Source organism: Castor canadensis, chromosome 12 (genome assembly GCF_047511655.1).
Source record: "Castor canadensis chromosome 12, mCasCan1.hap1v2, whole genome shotgun sequence".
In the NCBI taxonomy this organism is placed as follows: Eukaryota; Metazoa; Chordata; class Mammalia; order Rodentia; family Castoridae; genus Castor; species Castor canadensis.
The window spans coordinates 34,989,981-35,012,167 of record NC_133397.1 but is presented as its reverse complement, the minus strand read 5'-3'; positions in this window follow the sequence as shown (position 1 = coordinate 35,012,167).

Genomic DNA, 22,187 nt, shown 5'->3' with positions numbered 1-22,187 from the left:
ATGAATAGAAAAAGAAAGAATTCATGTGTTATTATTTATTAATATAATAATCTGTCTTAAAATTACCAAGAAACAAACTGAAAAATATTAAAATTAGAGACTTCAGAAAGGAAGTTCTATTAGTTCATTTTCATCTGTGACAAAATGCCTTAGGAAAAAACTTCAAAGAAGAAAGAGATGTATTAGCTCATGGATTCAGACCATGGTTACTTGGATCTGTTGCTTCTGGGCCCTAGCTTGGTGAGGCAGAACATCATGGTGGGTAGTATGTGGTGAGGCAAAGCAGCTCACCTCATGGCAGACAAGAGGCAGAGAGAGACAGGAAGGGGCCAAGGGCAAGACATTCCTTCCAAAGTCATATCCCCAGTGTCCTACTTCCTCCAATCAGACCTCACCTCCTAATAGCCCATACAGGATGAACTCACCAATAGGTTTATCCATTGTTGAAGTGAGCATCCTCATGATGCAATTACCTCTAAATAGTGCCACCAGCAGGTACCAAGTCTTCAACACATGAACATTTTTGAGAGACCCTTGATATCCTAACTGAAACAGAGGGTGTAGAAGGGATCAACAATAAAAACTGAAATGAGCTATTACATAGCTAGTGGATGATATCTAGTATGTCATTATCTTTTACTCTTAGAATTGTTACCTTAATTTTCTTTTGCTGCATTATTCTAGTCTTCCAAGTGCTTCAGAGTATCCTATCCCAATTTCTGTCAGCACTCATCATCAGTCAAATCTGGACAATCACAATGCTCCATCTGTCTACCTGTTTATATATAAAGGGTGCTATTAAAGGGTGCTATCCTTTCCAGTTACTGTGGGACTATTGGGAAAGAGAAAAATCCTGGTTCTGTTCTGCTATTGGGATATCACTATTTCAAACCATAAGCCTGCCTGAAATAGGTGACAAGAAGAAAAATGGAGCCCAGTGACAGAGTCTGAGTCCTGATGTCATTGTTTGAATCCCGAATCCAACTTTTGCAAAATAAACTAATAAATTTCTTATTTTTACTTGCCAGTTTGAGGGGGAGTTTTCATCAGTACAACTGAAAGATGATTATTGTACAACAGCCATAATTAATCAGAATATAAAAGAAAAAATAAAAAAACCTCATATTATAAATAAAACTTTCAATATACTGAGAAATAATAGACAACATGCATAATTATGAATAAATGTATATAATAATTTAATGGAGAGAACAAAAAACACTTTACTAATTTTTTAAACACCAAAATGAAGAGGTAGAACAAGTTTAGAGATGATACCCAAGATGCTAAAGGATGCTCATTCCCACACACTACTTTATAAAATGTATTGTTCTGTATTAGTGTGCAGAGATCAAAATTTACATATGCCATTTTAAAAAGTGAGAGGTTTACATGTGTTAATAAATGACTCACAATAGAATAGAATAGGTTGTAGGATTCACTTCCAAAATACTCATAAAACTATACTATGGATCTGGGTACAATGACTGTAGCTTCCTTGGCTAATTGAGACAGCACTTCACTGGATACTGGCACCAAAACATTCTCACTTTTGATACCTCCTTTCTTGCCTTTTACGCTGCTTAACTCAGTTCTAATTCAGGATTTGCATTAGTATATTTAATAAGCAAAGCTCAATCTGCACTGGAACGTTAGTGACCAAGAACACTACGAATAACTCATTTAGCTTTCCAAACTCTGTGGTACGATGATATACACTAGAAAGAAGTTGGAAGGTCTACTTAACATAAATCACTTAAGCATGATACAATAATAATCAGAATCTCAAAAGGATTGTTTATGAACTTAATGTTGATATTAAATTTTATGGCCTATGATAAAGATGGCATTTCAAATCATGGGAAAAGTTTAGATCACTCAATAAATGGTGTCAGTCCAATTAAGTATATTAATTAAATGCAAAAGTAAGTATGTATTTGGTCATTAAAGCAGAAAAGCATTTTTAAATGAAAAGAAAAAAAGCCATAATGAAAGAACAATGAATATGTTTAAACATATCAGAAGATTTAGTAGTCTAATCAAAGCTCAATTTCAAGGGACGATAAGGAGAAACTAATTTATTCAAATATTACAGACATAAGGTAATACACAGGGACAGAATATACAGAAATTTTCACAAATCAATTAATTATAAAAGATAAACAATTTGATGGAATAATAGACAAAGGACTTGAATGGGAAATTCTGAGATGACTAATAAACACGGAAAAGAATTTTAATCTCAGTGGTGACCACACAAATGTGTAATATAACCATGGAAAGCTATTATGAACCCATCAAGAAGGCAAAAGTTAGTAGTTAATCAATACCAAGTCTTAGCAAAGGGGTGGAGAGCAGAAACTTCCATGTACTACTGTTAATAGTGTAAACGAATGCCACCATATTGGAGATTTAAAAAATAGCATCATCCAGTAACTTTGAGGATTGTGTACACATACATCAATTTCTTGGTCAGGGATGACAGAAAGAATTTCTGTTTATGAATGTGAGTCAGGTAAATTGTAGCCTCTTTTTTAACAAAAGATCCATTTGAGGTTACAATGTTAACTGCCACCCTTCTGGAAGGAGATGCCAATTATCCCTTTTGATTTGAACTGGTTTATATGGCTTTCCTTTACTTGCAACCTAAATTCCTTAATTAGGAAGGAGTATAAGTCAGAGATTCAAAGTGACCTATACACAGTAGGCTGGTTAGTGCCAAAGGTGGGTATCATGTGATTCCCAGTGCAGTATCCTTGGCACCCCATCATTCTGTCTCTTGCCTTTTAAAATCCAGTTTGTTGGTCCTCTTGTAAGTGCTCTTTTCCTATATTATCTCATGATACCCCAACTGTAATTTCATATTTATCAATATTTCACTTTCGTAACTGAATAAGCAGGCCTAGAAAAGTTAAACTGGTTTAAGTTCAAAATATATCAACTATGGTCTCTCTGCCTCTGTAAGTTTGTTACCCTCATACTGCCACTTCTTGTTCAAGGAAACAAAAGGACTGAGACAGGCCTTTGCCGTATTTGTATCTCTGCCCACAAGTTGGCAGAAAGAAGAATCATTGTATATTCTTGTCACTTGTTTGCTTTCCCAGTCTTGACAGCCTGTTGTCATCTGAAGCAATACAAATCAAATATTTCCGAAGATAATATGAATTCAACAACTTTTAGGTTATTAATTCAATATTTAAACAGCAAACTGTGTTTGTCTTCTGGAAGGAAACTATCTCAGTACAGACCAGCAGCAAGACTTTTTATAGCAGAATTTTTGTTGTCAACCTTCTCATTGATTACAAAAATAGGTGTGCTCATAGCATATAATTTATCATAATAATATATACTTTACCAGAATAACATATACTTTATCTTATCCCCAATGTAGTACACCCTACTCTATGGTTAAGCAAATTCAGAGAAATGAGTTTATTGGCAATTTCCATAAAACAACAAGAGTCCCATTGATTTCTACTTTGTTATTAGAGGCACGTCCACTCCAGAAGAAAAAGCAGGGTCAAAATCTTGCATTGCATTGCTATAAAAAATTAAGAGGCCACAGAAAACTATTAGGTAAAAATGCAATGCCCTGTATTTTCTTCTTGTATTGTGATGCCGTGTTTTGAATTTTACAATTAATGCCACACCTTGGGTTCAGTATGAAGTTTAGAACAAGTTATTCCAGGTGCTCTTAGATGCTATTTAGCACTCATTTCCATTATGCATGTTCAGTTACATTTTCATATGACTTTCCCTACAGAAGCTGCACATGCTTGGCAGAATTCTGACCTTTTTATGCTTTCTGACTCTTACCTCAAATAATGACCCTACGTGGGATACCAGGCGAAATCAATAGGTATTCCAAGATTGTTTTGAGATGTTATAATGAAAATTCTTATAGGGATAGATTTTAGCCTAAATGATGTGGTGTGGGTATGAATAAAAAAAAGCAGAATAATTTCTGGATCTCACATTCTCTTTGTACTATTTGTAGTTCTATATTAGTTGAATTTAAGAGTACATTATAAACCATAAGGTAAGTGGTTTCTCATATAGGGTATGAATGAAGTCTTAGAGAAAACAAATGTGATGGAGTTTTTGTGGTTTAATAGAATGTAAGCTATTATCAGATGCTGCTTGTAGAGAAGGTTAATCCTTTGTTAAAGCAGCACTAAACACAGAAGAAGCCCCTGGTATTTCTAGAATCCCTTGCTGAGATTCACGAACCATGGCATGCTCTTGTTGGTCATATTAACAATTAGATAAGAATTTAATTTACATCTGAGGTCAAGTCCATCACACATGTTAAATTTAGCAGCTGGGAATATTCTCATTGAGAAGCAGTCACTATTAAAATTCAGACTTAATTCTTGTTGTAAACCAAAGGTTTATCTTGTCTTTAATTGAAAGGTCATTATAATCCTAGAAAACAATGAAACACAAGTTATCTATGCTACTCAAATTTCAAACATCTGCAGACCAGTTAATTTGCTTTCGGAATAGTCACAGATCATTGTTTATTTAATTTTTAAAAGATGATAATATTTCTCAAAATAATACTCTTTTTCATGTGAAAAAAGTAATGAAATTATTTGTGGTTTCACCAACAAATCTATACCTAGGTTTTTCTTATCTTTATTTGTTATTTATTCTATTTACTTATTTATTTATTTATTTTTATTGTTTTATTATTCATATGTGCATACAAGGCTTGGGTCATTTCTCCCCCCTGCTCCCACCCCCTCCCTTACCACCCACTCCATCCCCTCCCACTTATTTATTTTTGATACATAATATTTTTAAATTTGAAGAGTATAGTACAATTATTGGACACATGTATTCAACATGTAATGATCAAATCAGTATAATTAGAATTTGTTTTTTCCTCAAGTATTTATTATTTCCATATATGGAAAATTCTAACTCTTCTTTTCTAGTTATTTTGAGATATATCATAAGATGTTGTAGACTGTAGCTATCCTTCTGAGCTATAGAACATCAGAACTGAAACCTCCAGGCTAACTTCATTTGGATACCTGTTATCTAACATTCTTTGTATTGGCTCCCCTCAGTAGATAGCTTGAGGTATTGTCCAGTTTTCAGTTAATTTTCCTTGTTACATTTCACTTCTACTTCCTAACCAACTATGATAAGTCATTACTGTGAATAAACATCAAGGAAAAATTATATTTCTCAGAACTGAAGGACATAAGTTCCTGTGTAGAAAAGGTCAGCAAAAAGCCAAAACAATCAGAACAATGAATGGCACACACACATTCGAACACACATACACACACACACACACACTCTCACACACACACTCTCTCACACACACAAACACACACACACACACCACAAAGAACATTTTATTTTTCAATATGAAGAATGGTTACTTTTTCGAGAAAAGGAAAAAGAAACAAACAAGTTCCAAAAAAAATTAGGTTATCATCCTACCATCGAAAAGTAAAATACAATGCGTCAATGTTGTCAAATTTTAAATAAAAATGATACTAAAACTTTATAGTGCATTTTCAGCTAAATTGTCTATTAAGAATCAGGATACAATGAAATTTTGTAAAGGAATACAGATGTTTTTCAAATATACCATTTATGAACCCATTTTCAGAAATCAACTGGTGAGCTGGGTTACAAGAAATAGGAGGCTTACTGCAAAGAAAAAAAAAAAAGGAAGGGAATGCTTAGTGATCATGAAGAGATGTTCCAGAAAGAAATGGTGTGATGGGCCAAGACAGCCACTAGCAAAGCCTGGAAGACATGATGACTCCAGAAAGCTGGTTTCTAATGGATTTTTGTGATAGTTTTATTGACAAATAATTCACTTCTCATAGAGTTCACACAAGAATACTTTTAAATATTAAATTGTACAATCATTACTAGAGTCAATAGAGAATATTTTCTCTTTTTTCTTGTTTTTCTTTTTCATCTAAACAATATAAGTTTACTTCTTACAGTTTTGGAGGCTTAGAAGTCCAAATCAAAACTGGTAGGTTTGGTATCTAGTGAAGGGTGTATCTTCTCTCTGTTGTTGAGGAGCAAATAAATTCCCCTGGTGTATAACATTTTCAACTTCCCCATAAAAAACTCCTTTCACCACAACCTGTCAATCCCTCCACCTTTCCTAGCCTTAAGCAACCAAGCATATGCTTTTATCTCTGTAGATGTGATTACTCTAAACATTTCAGACAGATCGAATTGTGCAGTAGGTGGCCCTTTACGACTGTATTCTTTCACTCAGAGTAAGGTTTTCAAGGTTCAGCTATGTCACTGCACATATCAGAATTGCTCTTCTTTTTGCATCTGAATAATATTCCATTGTATGAATATTCCACATTTGGTTTATCCACTCATCAATTGATTGACATTTAGATGATATTAATTGATTGCTTCCACATTTTGGTTATTATTAATAATAATGTTATGAACATTTGTGTGCAAATTTTCATTTCTCTTCAGTATACATGTAGGAGTGGATTGCTGAACCAAATGCTAACTCCATGTTTAACTTTTGAGGTACTGAAAGACTGCTTGCCAATGTGACTACACCATTTTACATTCTATCAATAATAAGTGAGAGTTGTGTTTTTTTCCCATATGCTCACCCTTGTTTATTAACCCCCGCCTTTTTGTTTATAGCCATCAAGAACATATAAAATTGTATATCAATGTGATCTAGAGTTTATTTCTTGATGATTAATGATGGCAAGTATATTTTATGTGCTTCTTGGAAATATATGTATCACCTTTGGAACACAGTCTGGTCTTGTACTTGGCCATTTTAAAAATGAAGTATCATTTCATTATTGAGCTATAAGAGTTCCTCATGTATTCTAGAAACAAGTCCCTTATCTCATATTGACGTGCAAATATTTTCTACCATTGACTTAGCTCACTTCGTTTATGATATCCTCTCAGATAAATACTTTAAATTTTGCTTAAGACTAGTTTATCTGTTTTTCTCTTTTATCACGTATACTTTTTTGTCATAGCTAAGAAACCATTTCCACATCAAAGGTCCTAAGGATTTATACCTGTTTTATTCTAAGAATTTTGTAGCTCTATTTCTTATATTTAAGTTTTTATTCTAGTTTGAGCTAATTTTTGTATATGATGTTCTTATGTTTTTTAAGATTTTAAAGCATATTTAGAGTACTCACAAAAGTTGAGGAATTAATTATTGATAACTGCAGAGGAAAAGAAGATTACTAGAGGGCATTAGTAACAAGACTAGAAAAAAAAGCAAATTTAAAAGCTATGCACAGGAAGTTAATAAATATGTGTTTTATCTGAATATTAATTAGTTTTAATAATCTAAATGCTGAATATTTAAACAAAAAGTAAAATAGCAATTTTGGGTAAAGAAACTGAAAATGCAGATAACTTAATTTTTCACATTCCAGTTAAGAAGTTAATCAGTTTATAATGCCTACAATTGGAGAAAAAAAATCAAGACACGCACTTTATGAACGTCATTTAGAAAATGAAAATGAACTAAAGGAATTAAAAGTTAGGGCTTCTTTGGTTATAAATCTTGCTGAAGATGAGGAGGTCTAGAAAACCTATGTTTTAAATTCTAAATTCTGTTGTTTGATTTTTCAGATAGGTCTATGTGTTAGTTGGTTAAACATTTTTTTTCTGACTAAAAAATTAATGATGCAATAGTTTGAGTGCTACTACCCTCTGATTCCCATGAGAGAAAACCTCCGCATCAGCACAGCAACTTGTCTGGAAGTCTCATAAGCCTGCACATTTCTATCAAACTTGTACCCAGATATAATAAAGCATTTCTCATATGAAAGCTGGAAGATACAATATTTTGACATGAGAGATAGTGTGAAAATGTTTTGTTTTGCCATTGGTCTCTGCAAAATATTTCAACTCTCCCACTACTTTGGATGTGGTATTTTAATTGTCCTAAGTGTACCGTGGATATCTTTCGCTTGTAAATGAAAATATTTTGAGAATCAAACTCACATACTGCACGAATGCTATCAATCATCCAGGGTTTTTTTGCTCAGTTCGTGGTAGGACTCACAAAGAGACAAAACAATAACAACTAAACAAGGCTGGATTAATTGGGGCTTATGCTCAGGCACTAGGGTGACTGACAGTACATGGGTGAAGACTCCCAGACTGGCTCTCTGAGAATGTGTCAAACATTATTTATAGTCTGGCTATGGTCTCTGCCCCAGTGCGTTGGTGGATTTTGCTTACAGCTCAGTAGTTTTGCATATGTCTGGTCTGATCTCTACTCTCAGCGTGGACGTCTGTGCTGAACTGTGATCTGCTTATGCACAGTGTGTCCTTCTGTGCTCAGCTAACAAAACGATGGCAGAGGGCTCACTACTGACACTCCAGAAAAGTCATACAGCAGTCAGAGTCTTGTGGAGGTGGTGGGAAAGTCTCTTTGCAAGCTTTGGATGAAGTTAGCAGTACTTGGACTTGGCTGTCTGTAAAAATAACTTAAGTCAGGGAAGAAAACCTTGTCAGGAGTATCAAAACCCTCTCTATTCTGTCTCATTATTTTCACTAGAATTTAGTCTTCAGAAATCATGATTTCCTACTCTCAATGTTTAAAATCTTGATTTTCTTAAACGTACAGTAATAATCTTGAGCTCTTTGAAATATGTTGCTAAGATGTGTCACCTGAGTACAGGTAGCAGCAGGTAATGCATACTTGCCATATTGCTATCAACAGTTGATAGAAATTTTTTATGAAATATATATATATGATTATATAAATATGCATCCCATTTCTTATGTAACAAACTAGCACATTTAGTGGCTTAAAATGATCCATATTTATTATCCTATACTTTTGGAAATCAGAACTCCAAAATAAGTTATATGGCACTAAATTAAAGATGTCTTCAGGGGTATACTTCTCTGGACTCTAAGATCAGAGTACAACATGTACATGTATGAAAATGTCATAATGAAACTAATCATTTTGTGCAATTAATATGTCCATCAACAAAAGTAATTGAACAAAAGATAATCCATTCCTACCTCAAGAGTCCACCTGCATTCCTTGATCCATGGCCCCCTTTCAACAATGACCACACTTTGTTCTCTGTTTTCTTTGCCACATATTTTTTCTGACTTTCACCCTCTTGCTTTTCTCTTATAAGGATCCTTGGGATTACACTGGGCCCAGATGGGCAATCCGGAATAATCTATCTCCAACTTAATTATACCTGCAAAGTCCCTTTATCTGTGTACAGAAACATAGTCATGTGTTCTAGGAATTAGGACGTGAACATCTTCAGGGAATATTTTGCCACACGTTCATTGTCCATTACTTTGCTCAAGATGCATAGTTACACAGAAGTCAACTTTGAGCATATTTTCTGTCAAAGTTAATCGTTGACTACAAACTATTCTCTGGAAATAAAGTAGTAAGTGAATTAGCATGTAAGTTGTCACCTCTTTTATAATAAGAATTCTGAGCCCAAGGATAGCACTTCATAAACAAAGCTCTCACATTTTTTTTTCAGTCTCGTTAACAAAGAGAAGTTCTTTTTTTTTTTTAATTTATTTTACTCATATGTACATACAATGTTTGGTCATTTCTACTCCCTCACTTCTGAGCAGAAACTGTTTTGCCCTTATCTCTAATTTTGTCGAAGAGAGAGTATAAACAATAAAAGGAAGGACCAAGGGTTTTTGCTAGGTGAGACGTGGATAGCTATACAGGGAGATTCCTCGCAATGAAGTTCTTAACAAAATAATTTAATAGCAAGAATAAGATGTCATAAGTACTTTAACGTCATGCATACATGACGTGATGCATGATATGTGATGCATACATCACACGTGTTATTAGTTGATTCAGACTTTGTACACCTGTGACTTTATATGTCTAAAGCAAACTATCTGCTGCTTTACAAACTTGCTTTTTTATATGGTGTACTATTGCCATTACATGACCATAAAAAGTCATTTGATAAAAGAATTTAAAAATATTTTCCTTGTCTTCTGACCATCCTTGTCCTTGCATCTAATGTTCAAATTTTGTCACATTAGCTCTTTTTTTTTTTTTTAACCTACGTGAGGAAATCAAGTTTGAATGTTGTCTCTATAGTTTTGGTATCTTCTCACCTTTAGCAGTTAGCTAATTCACTTTTCACAGGAAAGCATTATTGCATACTTTTAAAATAAAATTGATTAACCAGAGCGGCCCTACAATTTGCTGGGACAATATCAGCAAGTCTGTCAGCATGCTCTCGATACGTTAGTTTCACTGAGTCCTATAATGTTTCATTAAACGGGTTTTGCTTGGGGTCAAGGTTGGATGTAAAGCTGTCCAATAGCTCATCTGTCCCTACTCAGCAATGTACATCCTAGATGATAAGTGTCTTTTTTTGCTCTTTGTCCTAAATCATCACACCACCAGATTTGCTTACTTCCCCAAATATAGACACCAATTTGTATTTGTGATAATATTTCTCTTGACTCTTCACACATATCGTTTCAGTCTGGCACTCTAAACCACAATTTTTACCATTTGTCTCTCATGCCAACAAACTACTTTTAAGAGACCTATTCATTTATGTGATTGAGAAATATTGTAAAACATAAAAAGCCAGATAAAGTAAATTGAACAAAGTGGCAAAAAAAGCATATAAATAAAATGAAAACATATGAATGAAAAATGAAAACCAAAATAAAAGCTGTTTAGTTTATACTAAATGTTCTGATAGGATAAATTAGCCAGTGAAGCCCCAGAAATAGATGAGTAGTCTAAAAAATGGAAAAAAAGATAGTAAGAATTTTCTGAACGTAACAATTTACATTTAGTATTTGAAAATAGTGTAAAATCAATCCTAATTCTTCTGTGAAGCTGTTGGATTGCTAAGAATCACAAGGGAGACTGGAGGAATCACCACAGTTCAATATCTTATTTGAGAAAGACTAGAATTAGTCTATAAACATTTTTAGTTTTCATATTAAATACAATGACTTAGGTAGAACCTGCAAAACTTCCTAAGCGCCCCTTAGTTTGAAACTCTCTAACAATTCCCCTAACACTGAGAAATGTCAGTGGTCAGCTTTTGGATCTGAGGACTTTAAATATCTTTCTGTATGTTTACTAATAGAAATGTATATCAGTCAAAAATTCTTTACTTGTGGACCACTTAAAAAGTGTCAGCAGGATCATCTAACTTATTTGCTACTGATTTTCAAGTGATGATTAGAATATGTTGTGCTGTCCAAAATGCATTTTAAAATAAATGTCTCAATTCTTCCACTTCATTAAACCAGATGAAATATGAATGCAGGTGGCACTAATAGGAGCAACAATGTACTAACATCTTCGCTGGATAAAAATCACTGGGGTAGAGAAGGGAAATACACTTCATTCATGTATTTGAACTGTTATGTCTCTGAGGCTCTTAATTCAGTGACAGTTTTGTAAGGCAATTGCTTCCTTACTGGGGTAATCCATCAAGTACTCCAGCGTTTGAGGTTAGAAAGGAAATATAGGGTCAGTAAAACAATTGTTTACATCTTACAGGTTTGTAATTGAGTTTTTTGCTTGCTTGTCTTTTTTATTTTGTTTTGTTTTCATACTAAAAATAAACAAATTTTCCATGCTTTTATTAGTGCACATTAATTACACAATGTGGAGGATTCATTGTGATATTTCCATACACGAATGTAATTGGATTATATTCACCCCACCTATCACTCTTTCTTTTCCCCCCTCCTACCACCTCTCTCCTTTGCTTGTTTTTTACCATTCAAGGAACCATTTTCTGTCAGCAGCTCTTTTGTGATTCTGTTGTCCTTCTTATTTTTTCAACTGATGCATATTCTCTCCAAGAAATGCTTTAAAAATCTTCTATTGTGGATGCCTTGTGGATCCATCATGTAATGTGGCCTTAAGAAGAGCCCTTGTGGTCTATGAAGAAGCCACCAGAGCTACATAGCATTTAGGTCCTGGTTGATTGCAAGCTGGTTGTGATATGAATGATTAAATAATTCATTATTAAAAAGAAACTTACACATTTAAGGCAGTAAATTCAGTGAATGCTTTTATTTGCTAAAACTGTAAGATTGCCAATAGCTATGATTCTTTGAAAGCCATTCTGTCTTACAAATGCAGTGGTAATGTCTAGGTGAAGATCAACACTTGCTTTCCAATGTACATTTAAAAAATTAAAAATCAGTATTTTCCAAAAGCAATTTTTATAAACTAGACTTTAGACTTTACAGCTGGATATCAATTCTGATAATGGACTAGTAGAAAACCAATTATGTCTAATCCCTCTCAATTGTAAAGCTGAAAACACTCACTTTTTTCATCAAAATACACCTGGAGTTTGGTGAATCAAGAAAGTACATTAAACTTGTGAATTTGAAACTGGATTTCTGCTCACCAGAGTGGTTCAAACCATATGACGTGGGCACAGTACCTCAAAACTAAACTTAGGGCTGAATCTAATTGATTTTAGCAGTTAAAATGTTGTGTCAACTTCTTCTAGTTTTCACGATCTACTGTCATTCTCAATTGCTTTTTGCCCTTAGTATAAGGTGTTATTTCTCTCGGTTTCTCAAAACTTTCTTTCTGGACATCAGAATTTTGACTAATATGTATCTTAGTGTGGATATCTTTGGGTTTATATTGCTTAGGACTCATTTTGACTCAACTTTTTTAATCTGCTGGTTTTGAATTTTTCCAACAGTTAGTAAATTTTTAGTCTCTTCTTATTCCAATACTTTTTCAGCCTTACTCATTTTTTCCTGTCCTTCTGGGAGCCTAAAGACAAAAATATTGTATTTTTATTACATTCTTACTTGTCCCAATTACTGCTTGGGCATGGAAGTTCAGATTCTTCACTTGGCTTCCACCGACCCCCCAGGGTTAGGGATAGGATGTTTGTTATTGCCATGAGTAACAACAACCTCCCTGGAAAAGAAGGGACTCCTCAGCACTGCGCCTAATGTGTCTTTTTCTGCAGCATGGAAAGGGTGTTCTCTACTAATCAGGAAAGGAACAATTTCTGACTCTCCATTAGGCCTTATCTGACATTACACCAACAAGGACAGGGAGAGGCACTTTATTACCAGCTGCCCTCATGTGACATCCTGGGCTGATTACTGGTCTTCAGGACTGGGCTGACTAGGATGATTTAGAGCCCCTACTATAGGTGACAAAGGTAGAAGTCTAAACTTTTCACCCTTCCCCTGTTGTTTGGATGGGATAGAGACAATTTTTCCTTTGGTATTTAGATGGAATGGAGCAGGTTTTTAATAAAAGTATTTTATTTGGTATGATGCTGCTTCCTGGCCCTTTGACTACAGAAAGCAGAGTTTTTGTTTTTACTGGGTCCATTTTCATTATTATTTTTTTTCTACACTAAATATCAGATGTAAGCAAAAAAGACAAAGCAAGGGAACTCATTAGATCATTTTTCAGGCCATAAGGTACTAACTAGCCTATTTGCCTTCTCTCCAACTTTTAGTCTTATGTTGGCTTTACATATCATGTCCACTAATTATGTGTGATTAGTGAGGTAAATAGGAGGAAGTATTCTACTTGGTCTTCCTTAAGCTAGAAGTTATGAGTAAAATTTAATAAGAAGTTTGTTAAAAGTTACTTTTGAAGAGAAAGGCATGTAATAGAAGACACAGGCTTTAAGGAAACAGTGATTCGGTTGATAGGAATGCTTGTGGTTGACATAGTGATTTGGAAGTTCACTCAATGGTAACTAAGGGAATTATTAGAAGATGCCTATGATTATTTAATCGGGCCTTAAATTTTCATATGTTGTGTAGTGTATATTGAACTTTAGTCCTGATTTTTTGTGGATAAAACATCCTCTCTCCCCTTGATATTTTCTATTTTAGAAAACAACAAACTTTATTAAGATATGTGTTTGCCCTTATTTTTATTACACAGAACCTCCTGGATTTATTTCTTTTCTTACTGGAGTATTTCCCTAAAGTATTTTAAAGAGAGATTTTTGAGCATCAATTTCTCTGATACTCTGATACTCCAATGAATATTTTTACTCCATACTGTTGTTCTGCAGTGCTCAGCAGTCCTCTTATTGTGCAGATGGGAGTTAAGACTTCCAAGCTCTTTATGTGCTGGACTAGAAAATGGAAATACTGACTTTAAAAACTACTGTGCCTACAATGGAGGGTATGAAGAAAAGTTTTAATGACTTAATTAAATTCGTGATTGACCAAGAAACCTACGTTTTTAAGGAGAACAACAGGAAACAAGTGAAGTGAGCAAACTTGAAAGACATACTAAAATAATTTAACACATTATCCTATGAGTAAGTGCATTGTTGGAGCTATGCACACTGCACTAGGTCTAGGAAAATGATGAGAAGCTGGACTGGATAATCCTCTTAGCAGATCTAAAGCATTGGACAAGTGGCATACCTCTCTGAGTCTCAGTTTCTTAATGTATAAAGTGCAGATAATACTATATTCACTAATTACCAAAGCTACAAAAAAGCTCTAAAAATCTGAAATTTCATTAATTTACCACCCAACCTCTTTTGGGAGAAATGTGTGATCTGAACTGATAGGAGGCTATTTTTACATTTATTTATCCCATTTATGGAAATATTCAATATTCCATTGCAGAAATTATTGTGTTTAATTAGTAATTGTGCCTTAGCCCTTCCCATGTGTAGTTACAAGTATATAATGCTGTATATCACTGTATCTATCTAAAATTTCCCCTCCCCTCAAAAATTGAATCTTTAAATATATCTGGTCATAATGTTTTCAATTATGGATCTTTTGACTTATTGCATAGGATATCTTGAATATTTGTTGATTAGCTGAAAGTGAACCATAAATATTTGATTCCATTGTCCTTCTACTGGAGGAGGTACTTTGTGTCCCTTCATCAAATCTGTTGCTACTAAGCCTCCTGGAACTTTCTGAGTGCTAATCCCTAGTTTACTACTAATATAAGGTATACATTTTAAAAAAAAAATGAAACCACTTATCATAAGGTCTATAAATATGCTTGCAAAGAAAAGTAAACAAAGTAAACTAAGAATCGACTGCTTCTTTTCCCCCTGTACATTAGTAAACCACTATTCATGCTTTTTAACTACATCATTGTCATTGCACCCAAATATTAGCTTACTATCATTTTAGGCACTCTCATTTTACTGGATCTTGGTTGCCTTTGATGCTGGTGATTGCTGAATATCTTCTATTGCTTATGAAATTATTATATAAATTTTTTCTCTATTCTGTTTTTGGCTCTTTTTTTCCCTGCTTCTCCATTTATATGCATTTCTTCTGGGACATTATAGTTCTCTTCCTGCCCTTAATTGAAAAGTAAACAAAGGTAGGCCATTGGCACTGTGTTTTGTCACCTAATTCATCCATTAAATATGGGAAGAAAGCCAACAGTAGGGTAGAACAGTAGAACTCAGATCTCCTAACTCTACTGCACCAGCCTGGATGTTGAACAACTCTCTGGAAACAACGTTTTGTCTTGTACTGACCACATTGCTGATTCAGAGAAATTTCTTGATCAATTTCTTAAATTCAGGCAACTATAATGCAGTTGGATTCTTTCCATTTTTCCTCTAACATTCTTGCTATTAGTGCCACTCATAGCCCTGAGCTAACCATACCTTTACATGGTCCATCTCCTTTAAAGAATTAGAAAATATTTTGCACTTCTTATTTGCTGTGGATAATTTGGTTCCCAAAGGCATAGTTGTCTATCAAATATGCTCTTTTTCCAACAAAAATCTCTACTCAGGATTGTATAAAATTAAAAGTAGCAACTTCTATATTTTACTATATGTTGTAGAGTACCAAATGTTAACCTAGATGCCTTTGTTTAAAAGGATATAGATTTTCAAAAATCATCTCATGGTAGCCTGATTTAAAAAGTATTTCCCTTGATCCTCAATTTTCCATTGCTATGTTTTGGTTGTCACATTAATACTTAAATCTTAGGAAAGCAGGACATTTGTTAGAGAGAGTCAGTCTTCATTTTAAAGCAAAGACTACTAATGACATATTTTCCCTCAAATCAGGAAGCCATTCATTTTACTAAGCATCTTGCATCTAGGTATTCTTTAAATAATCTAATAATTGCTATACCTGTATTTCAATGGTAACAAGTAATTATATTTTCTTTGATTCCAAGCATAGCAACACAACCACATTTCTCAGACATGGTTGGGGGCTTACAAAAACTTAAATTCATACAAACTAACCTAGTAATTTTTTATTCAGTCACTTACAACCAGAGTTCTTTGTACATCCCTGACTCCAAATAATATGTTATATAACATGAACCTCACTTTAAAACTTTGTACAACATGGTAATTTTCAGAAACTTTTAAACACTATCTGCAATGACCAATTCATCCTCATGAGAGGTTTACAATACTTATTTAATCACCTTCAAATAATTCCTCCCAAGAAATTACTTCTAGAACTACTTTACCCCAGTAGTTAATAACTATTGTGCAATATAGAAGTTGCTAATGTCTCCCAAGGGTTTTTATATTTTAATAAAATTGCATGTGTTTTCATAATTATCACCAGTTAAATAAAGTACTATACTACAAAACCATCTGTTCTTTGTTAATATTCTCAAGTTGGTAAAAGTTGATAGCATCTAATAAACCCGATAAAAATATTAAATTTAGATAGGTAAAAAAATAAATGATACCACTAATCCATTCACATGTACTATAAATAACATCTTCTTCTTAGAAAATACTCAATGTAAATGTGTAGTGAGGATTAAGCATACAGATAAATATATCCACAACAAGTACACATATGTTTAAATATTAAGTACATGTGAAAATATGCAAGCTATGTTCTGTCATTATCCAACAAAGTACTAACAGTTTAGCAGGACTTCCAATGTGTGATATTTCAATATTTGAAAGTCTCAGTTTCCAATGGAGCCCTCATTAAGGAGCAAAGACAGATAAGTTACAGCATAAGGTTTAAATAAAGATCAGTGAATGGGCAAGGGGGGAAGCTCAGAGAGTTCAGGAGGAAAAGGAGCAGCAGAGGGTAGCAATTTGAATATGTGGCACAAGGAGCCTGTATATTACTTATAACAACAGGGGAAATTTTTCATTTAACATTCCATCCACTGGGAGTCTTCTTTACCCAAGAGTTGGAGCTGGCTATAAAACCTTACTTCATCACAACAAGATAGTTGTGCAGTGTTAGCCTCAGACATATTTACTGACTGTACTGCCCACATGTATTACTATTGAAAAATCAGTGTTATAACCTCCATGCATATTGTGGTTGGTAAGTCAGGAGAGAGATGGATAAATAGTGAAGCAATAGAAATGCAGCAGCTATATCTGTTTTCAAATGAAATTTAAACAACTGAATAGTCTCTGTAATTAGCCATCGAAACCAATTCAAGAAAATGACTAGACAAATGACAAATAGCATAATGAAAAAACAACCTGCAAGAACACAAACAAACCACAAGAGAGACACCATGCAAGAACAAAATAGGCACTTCCCGGCTCTTTCTGGCTTGTCACCAGTTGAAAGCAGGTCTTATTCTTAGCACAGGAGACAGGAGTGACATGTGTCCCAAGACACTTTGTGACTTCTCCACTATAGTCACAGAGATAATCTGATAAAAGTGAGACAAGGAAAGGTTTGTCCATCATTTTGAAATCAGTTCACATTCTGAAACTTTGCTACCTTTAGTGCATCATCATTAATACCTTTTTCTTAGATGCGTATTCATAGTTTTGGTTCAGTTTTCCCTGCATATCTAGAAGATACAGATTCCTGTTTTGCTTAATGGACTTTATAAAAATAATAATTAGGATTATCTTTCAAATAAATTAGTTTTGTCTATGAAATCTATGTTATATTAACATGGGGAGCTTCCTGAATGTGACAGTCTTAACTCAAAAATTGTGGAAACCGGGTTGTGCAACTAGCTGGAACTAATAATAATGAATTTTAATATAGTGCCCAAGTAGAGTGTATCATTTATACCAGAGTGCCCTCAAGGGTCAAACTGGCCTCAAATATCTGTAATTTTTGTGAATAAATTAAATAACATCTGATATTTTAATTAGGAATAGAGTAAATTGATAGCAGGTAAGCCTGCAATGTTTATTAAGATTCAAAGCAGACATACAAATGGAAAGACATACAGAAGTGAAAAGACAGAAATGGGTATTATCTCATTTCATATCATAGGCAAAATTCATATTTAAAGGCAATAATATATATTCTATTCTGTTTTCCTCCAGAACATGAGATATTCCAGCTGATACCATGACTTACCTCTGTCACATGACTTTATGACTTCATCAGCAATAGGCATTATTAAACAACCTACTAATAAACTTCAATTTCTGTCATAGCAACTAAAAATAACAGCAACAAAAATTCCCTCATTGGTTTGATTTAGGAGGGACTTAGGAGGTGAATGCAAGCATTTTTTAGCACACAAAGCATTTCCTCCAGGAAGTTCTTAATTTTAAAATTCTCTCACTCCTGCCTTATGCCATTAAGTTTAGATTCCTGGTGGTTAGGGAGCCTAGGTTAGTTTTTTAAATGTCTCTTGAGTTTTGTGTTATCAGGAAAACTTTAGCAATTGAATGTCATATAAAAATACTGGCACTTTATAATGTCATTCCCATAATCTAAGGGTGTGGATAAATTTACAATTTACAAGTATATCCCATGCACAATACAGTCCTTTCAAGAAACAATGGTAAGCACCAAATCACCTTCAGAAACCACTACTAAACCTAGAGAGCAGGGAATGATACTCCCCTCCCCTGAATATTGAAAGAGGAAATAGAGAATGACAGAAAGGTCGAAATTTAACTTCTTATGGAAAGTTAAGGCTACTGGTGACTGCCTAAAAAGAAAACCCTAATGTTAGTAATTTCCTTTTATTTGCAAAAAACAACATACAAAATAATGTAATGGGTGCTTTATTGACCTGGAAGGAGGAATATCCTTAAGTTATGCCATAATAAAGCTTTGTGTGCAGCCAAGGCTGGAACCCTGATTAAACCAGTCCACTTTTATGAATTTAGTCATTACAGTAGACCCTGGGTTATCAGTGGGTAAATAATTGCAAGGAACAGTAGTTAAGGGAAAACTGTCCATTCTCAGGCTGAATCGAGTTCAGTAGTGTACTGCAGATGCTTGATTCATTTCTCCCATAATTCCCAGCCCCTGCTAAAGCCAGACTGCCCTTCAATAAATCACTTTATCACTTAAATTAAGCATGTTCCCTTTTGCCTTGCTTTTTGAGCACCACTTGTTTTTTGGGAAGCATACTGTATTTTCATAAAGGGCAGGTGAACACTCAGCAGATCACACAAAGATTTAAACACAAGTGACAATAATGCAGGACTGACTGATAGCTTCTCTGCATCAACTGAGCTGCAGAGTGTGCACATGGAAATTTAAATGTTTTGGTTTTGAAGTATCTTTTGGTATTTTAAATTTTATTTATTTAATTAGTTTTTACCATGGTACCACATGCAATACCTGCAAATAAAATGGCCTAACTATAGTTAAAAGGGAACACAGGTGTGCTGCTGGTGCAAATTCCATATTATCCTCTTGTGGAGAGAAAGAGTGATGTAGCATTTGATTTTAGGAATGACTTATATTAAGATGTGGAGAGTAACCACGTGAACTGAATTAGGCAAAAAAAGATTTTCCAGAACAAAAATGTTAAAATGCTATGTCATTCTATGAAGATATACCATAGATGGGAGGGGAAAAGCCACAATACATGTTATTATTTTTAAATGGTTTTGTTTCTATGTCATGTTACTATATCTATAACTTACCCTCCAAGCTCCACTCAAAGTTAAGTGAGACACTATGTATAGGTTGTCATTAACTTTGCTAGTGAGGCAAAAATTTGGATTTTACCTCCCACTTTTTTGCTGGTTTGATACCTGATCTCTGACATATTTGTAGTTATCTGTGCCTCAATTTCCTCAACTGCACAACAAACAAATTAGGAATTAAAAGATTGGTTACTTTAATGTATGCACATGTGAATAAATGGATAAAAAAAGATTGGGTACTTTCATAGAGTATATAAAACCAGAGGGTTAGTGGTCCTTGTTAGCTCTCTTTCCTAATGAACGGCTCCTATAAGCTTTGTAGAAAGAAGAGGACTCATGAAAAGATTTAAGATCCTTTGGTAATGACTTAGCTTTGATGAGGTATGGCCAGAGGGTCTCTAAAGAGCATCTGTCTCTTGGGATACATAGTTAAAATGGTTCATGAGTGCTATCTAATTTCATGTGAACCTTTTAACATAGGCATCTCATGCTCTACCCAAGTACTTATGATTTCTTAGATGTAGCTCAGGAATGGATCTCCTAAAACTACGTCTTTCCAAGTGAACTCATATGAGAAGGTTTCCAAATCTCTGGATTATTATGGACTCAGTGAGGCATCTCCATGCAGAGAAATGTGTGATGAAATGCTTCTTCATCTCTCCATTACTAACCTTGGCTGATTTGATAGACTTCTTACGCTCCAGCACACAACAATATGCCCACAATTTTCTCAGATTTAAAGGATATTAAATGGTGATTCCATACTCCTTTTCAAATGTCATTTTAAGTTATCTGTCGCTATCAGACAAAATTGCTGGCTCCAAATCTTACAGGCTGGTGGCAGGGTTTAAACAGGGGACATGCTCCTCACAGTAACTTATTTTGAAGCTTTGTGTTTGTCTTTTTAAAATGTTTACAAGGTAGATTGAGAAATGGTTGTTTACAAGTATTTTACTGCCCTTTAAAAAGCTTGTCTTTTTCCTTTTCTGAACCAGAGGTCCTTTTTTTCTTCATGTCTAGAAAGGTTATTCTGTACCCCAACTCATCTATATCTTTTTAATAATCAATACCTTTGATTATATTTAGTAATCACCTATGTTAGACTATATTACAGGGTTTTGGTTTCTTGCAACTGTCCTTAAAATTTATATAATGATAAAAAGGCCAATTTTTTACCTTGATGGCTATCTTATGACTTTATGATAAAAATGGTTTCTGTGCATTCTGTTTACAGTAAGCACATATTTTATTATAAGATTATCTACTATTGACCATTTCCAAATTACTAGTATTTTTACCATAAGTAACTTTAAGTTTCAGTTTTCAGAAGTTATTATGTAAATAATTTAAGTTTGAGTTGCCATTTTTTAGGAAGGTTCTGGTTTCTTGGATTAGGAAAACCAAAGTTGTTTTACTCAAAATATTTAAGAGTTTAGGCATCAGCATCTTTTGCCTCTAGTCCATTTAGCCTGTGCATTAAGAGTTCACAATCTAAGAATGAAACTGTAATGGTAGAATGAGGAAGCGACAACAAGCACACTGGGGTACTATCATGGCCTACTTCCTACTCCTATGGAGCAAAAGAGGAATTTCATTAAAGAACTACTTAGACGTTCTAAAACCGGAAACCCACTGAGGTGCCATGGCAAAGCAGAAGACAATTAAATGCTAAAGGCAGAAAGGAGAAATCTTACATTCAGGAAAACTGCTAAGAAAGAGTTTGTGGAGATGACAGAGTTTGAGGTCAACTTTGAGGAATATCAGTATAGAGACCTACACACAACCATCTATAGTGCTTTCCATTTCCTCTCCAAGATCCATTGGATAGTCCTTCATATAATAAATTAAATTCTTAGAAACTAAAGGACAGTTATAGGAAAAACTTTTTTGATTCTTGTATTATAGTTTTGCCTTTATCAGCTTTACCACAGATTATCAAAGCTATGTCAAATGAAATAAGCTATATTCTTAGTCAAATCTTCAGTGAAATTTTATCTTCCCAACTTAAATTAGAAACACTTATTCTGTTTCTTGGTATCATGTGTCTTATCTCTTTTTCTCTAATCTAGTTCCTTAAATTAGACCCTAAGAATCTATTCCTCCAAAAGAAGAAAGTAGTACTGATTACAGCCTGTATCTTTAAATGTCTTTCTTAGGAGCTAAATAGCATGTGAATTCAAGGAAAATGTAAGTTTTCTTCTATGCAAATTAATTTGGGATTTTTAAGTGAAGGGATTTTCAAGAAGCAAAGCTTCTTGAATAAAACTATTCAGGAAATTACCTTTTAAACAAAATATGCAAATCAGAAGTCAAAAGATGAACAAATCTGAAAACATAAGAATTTAG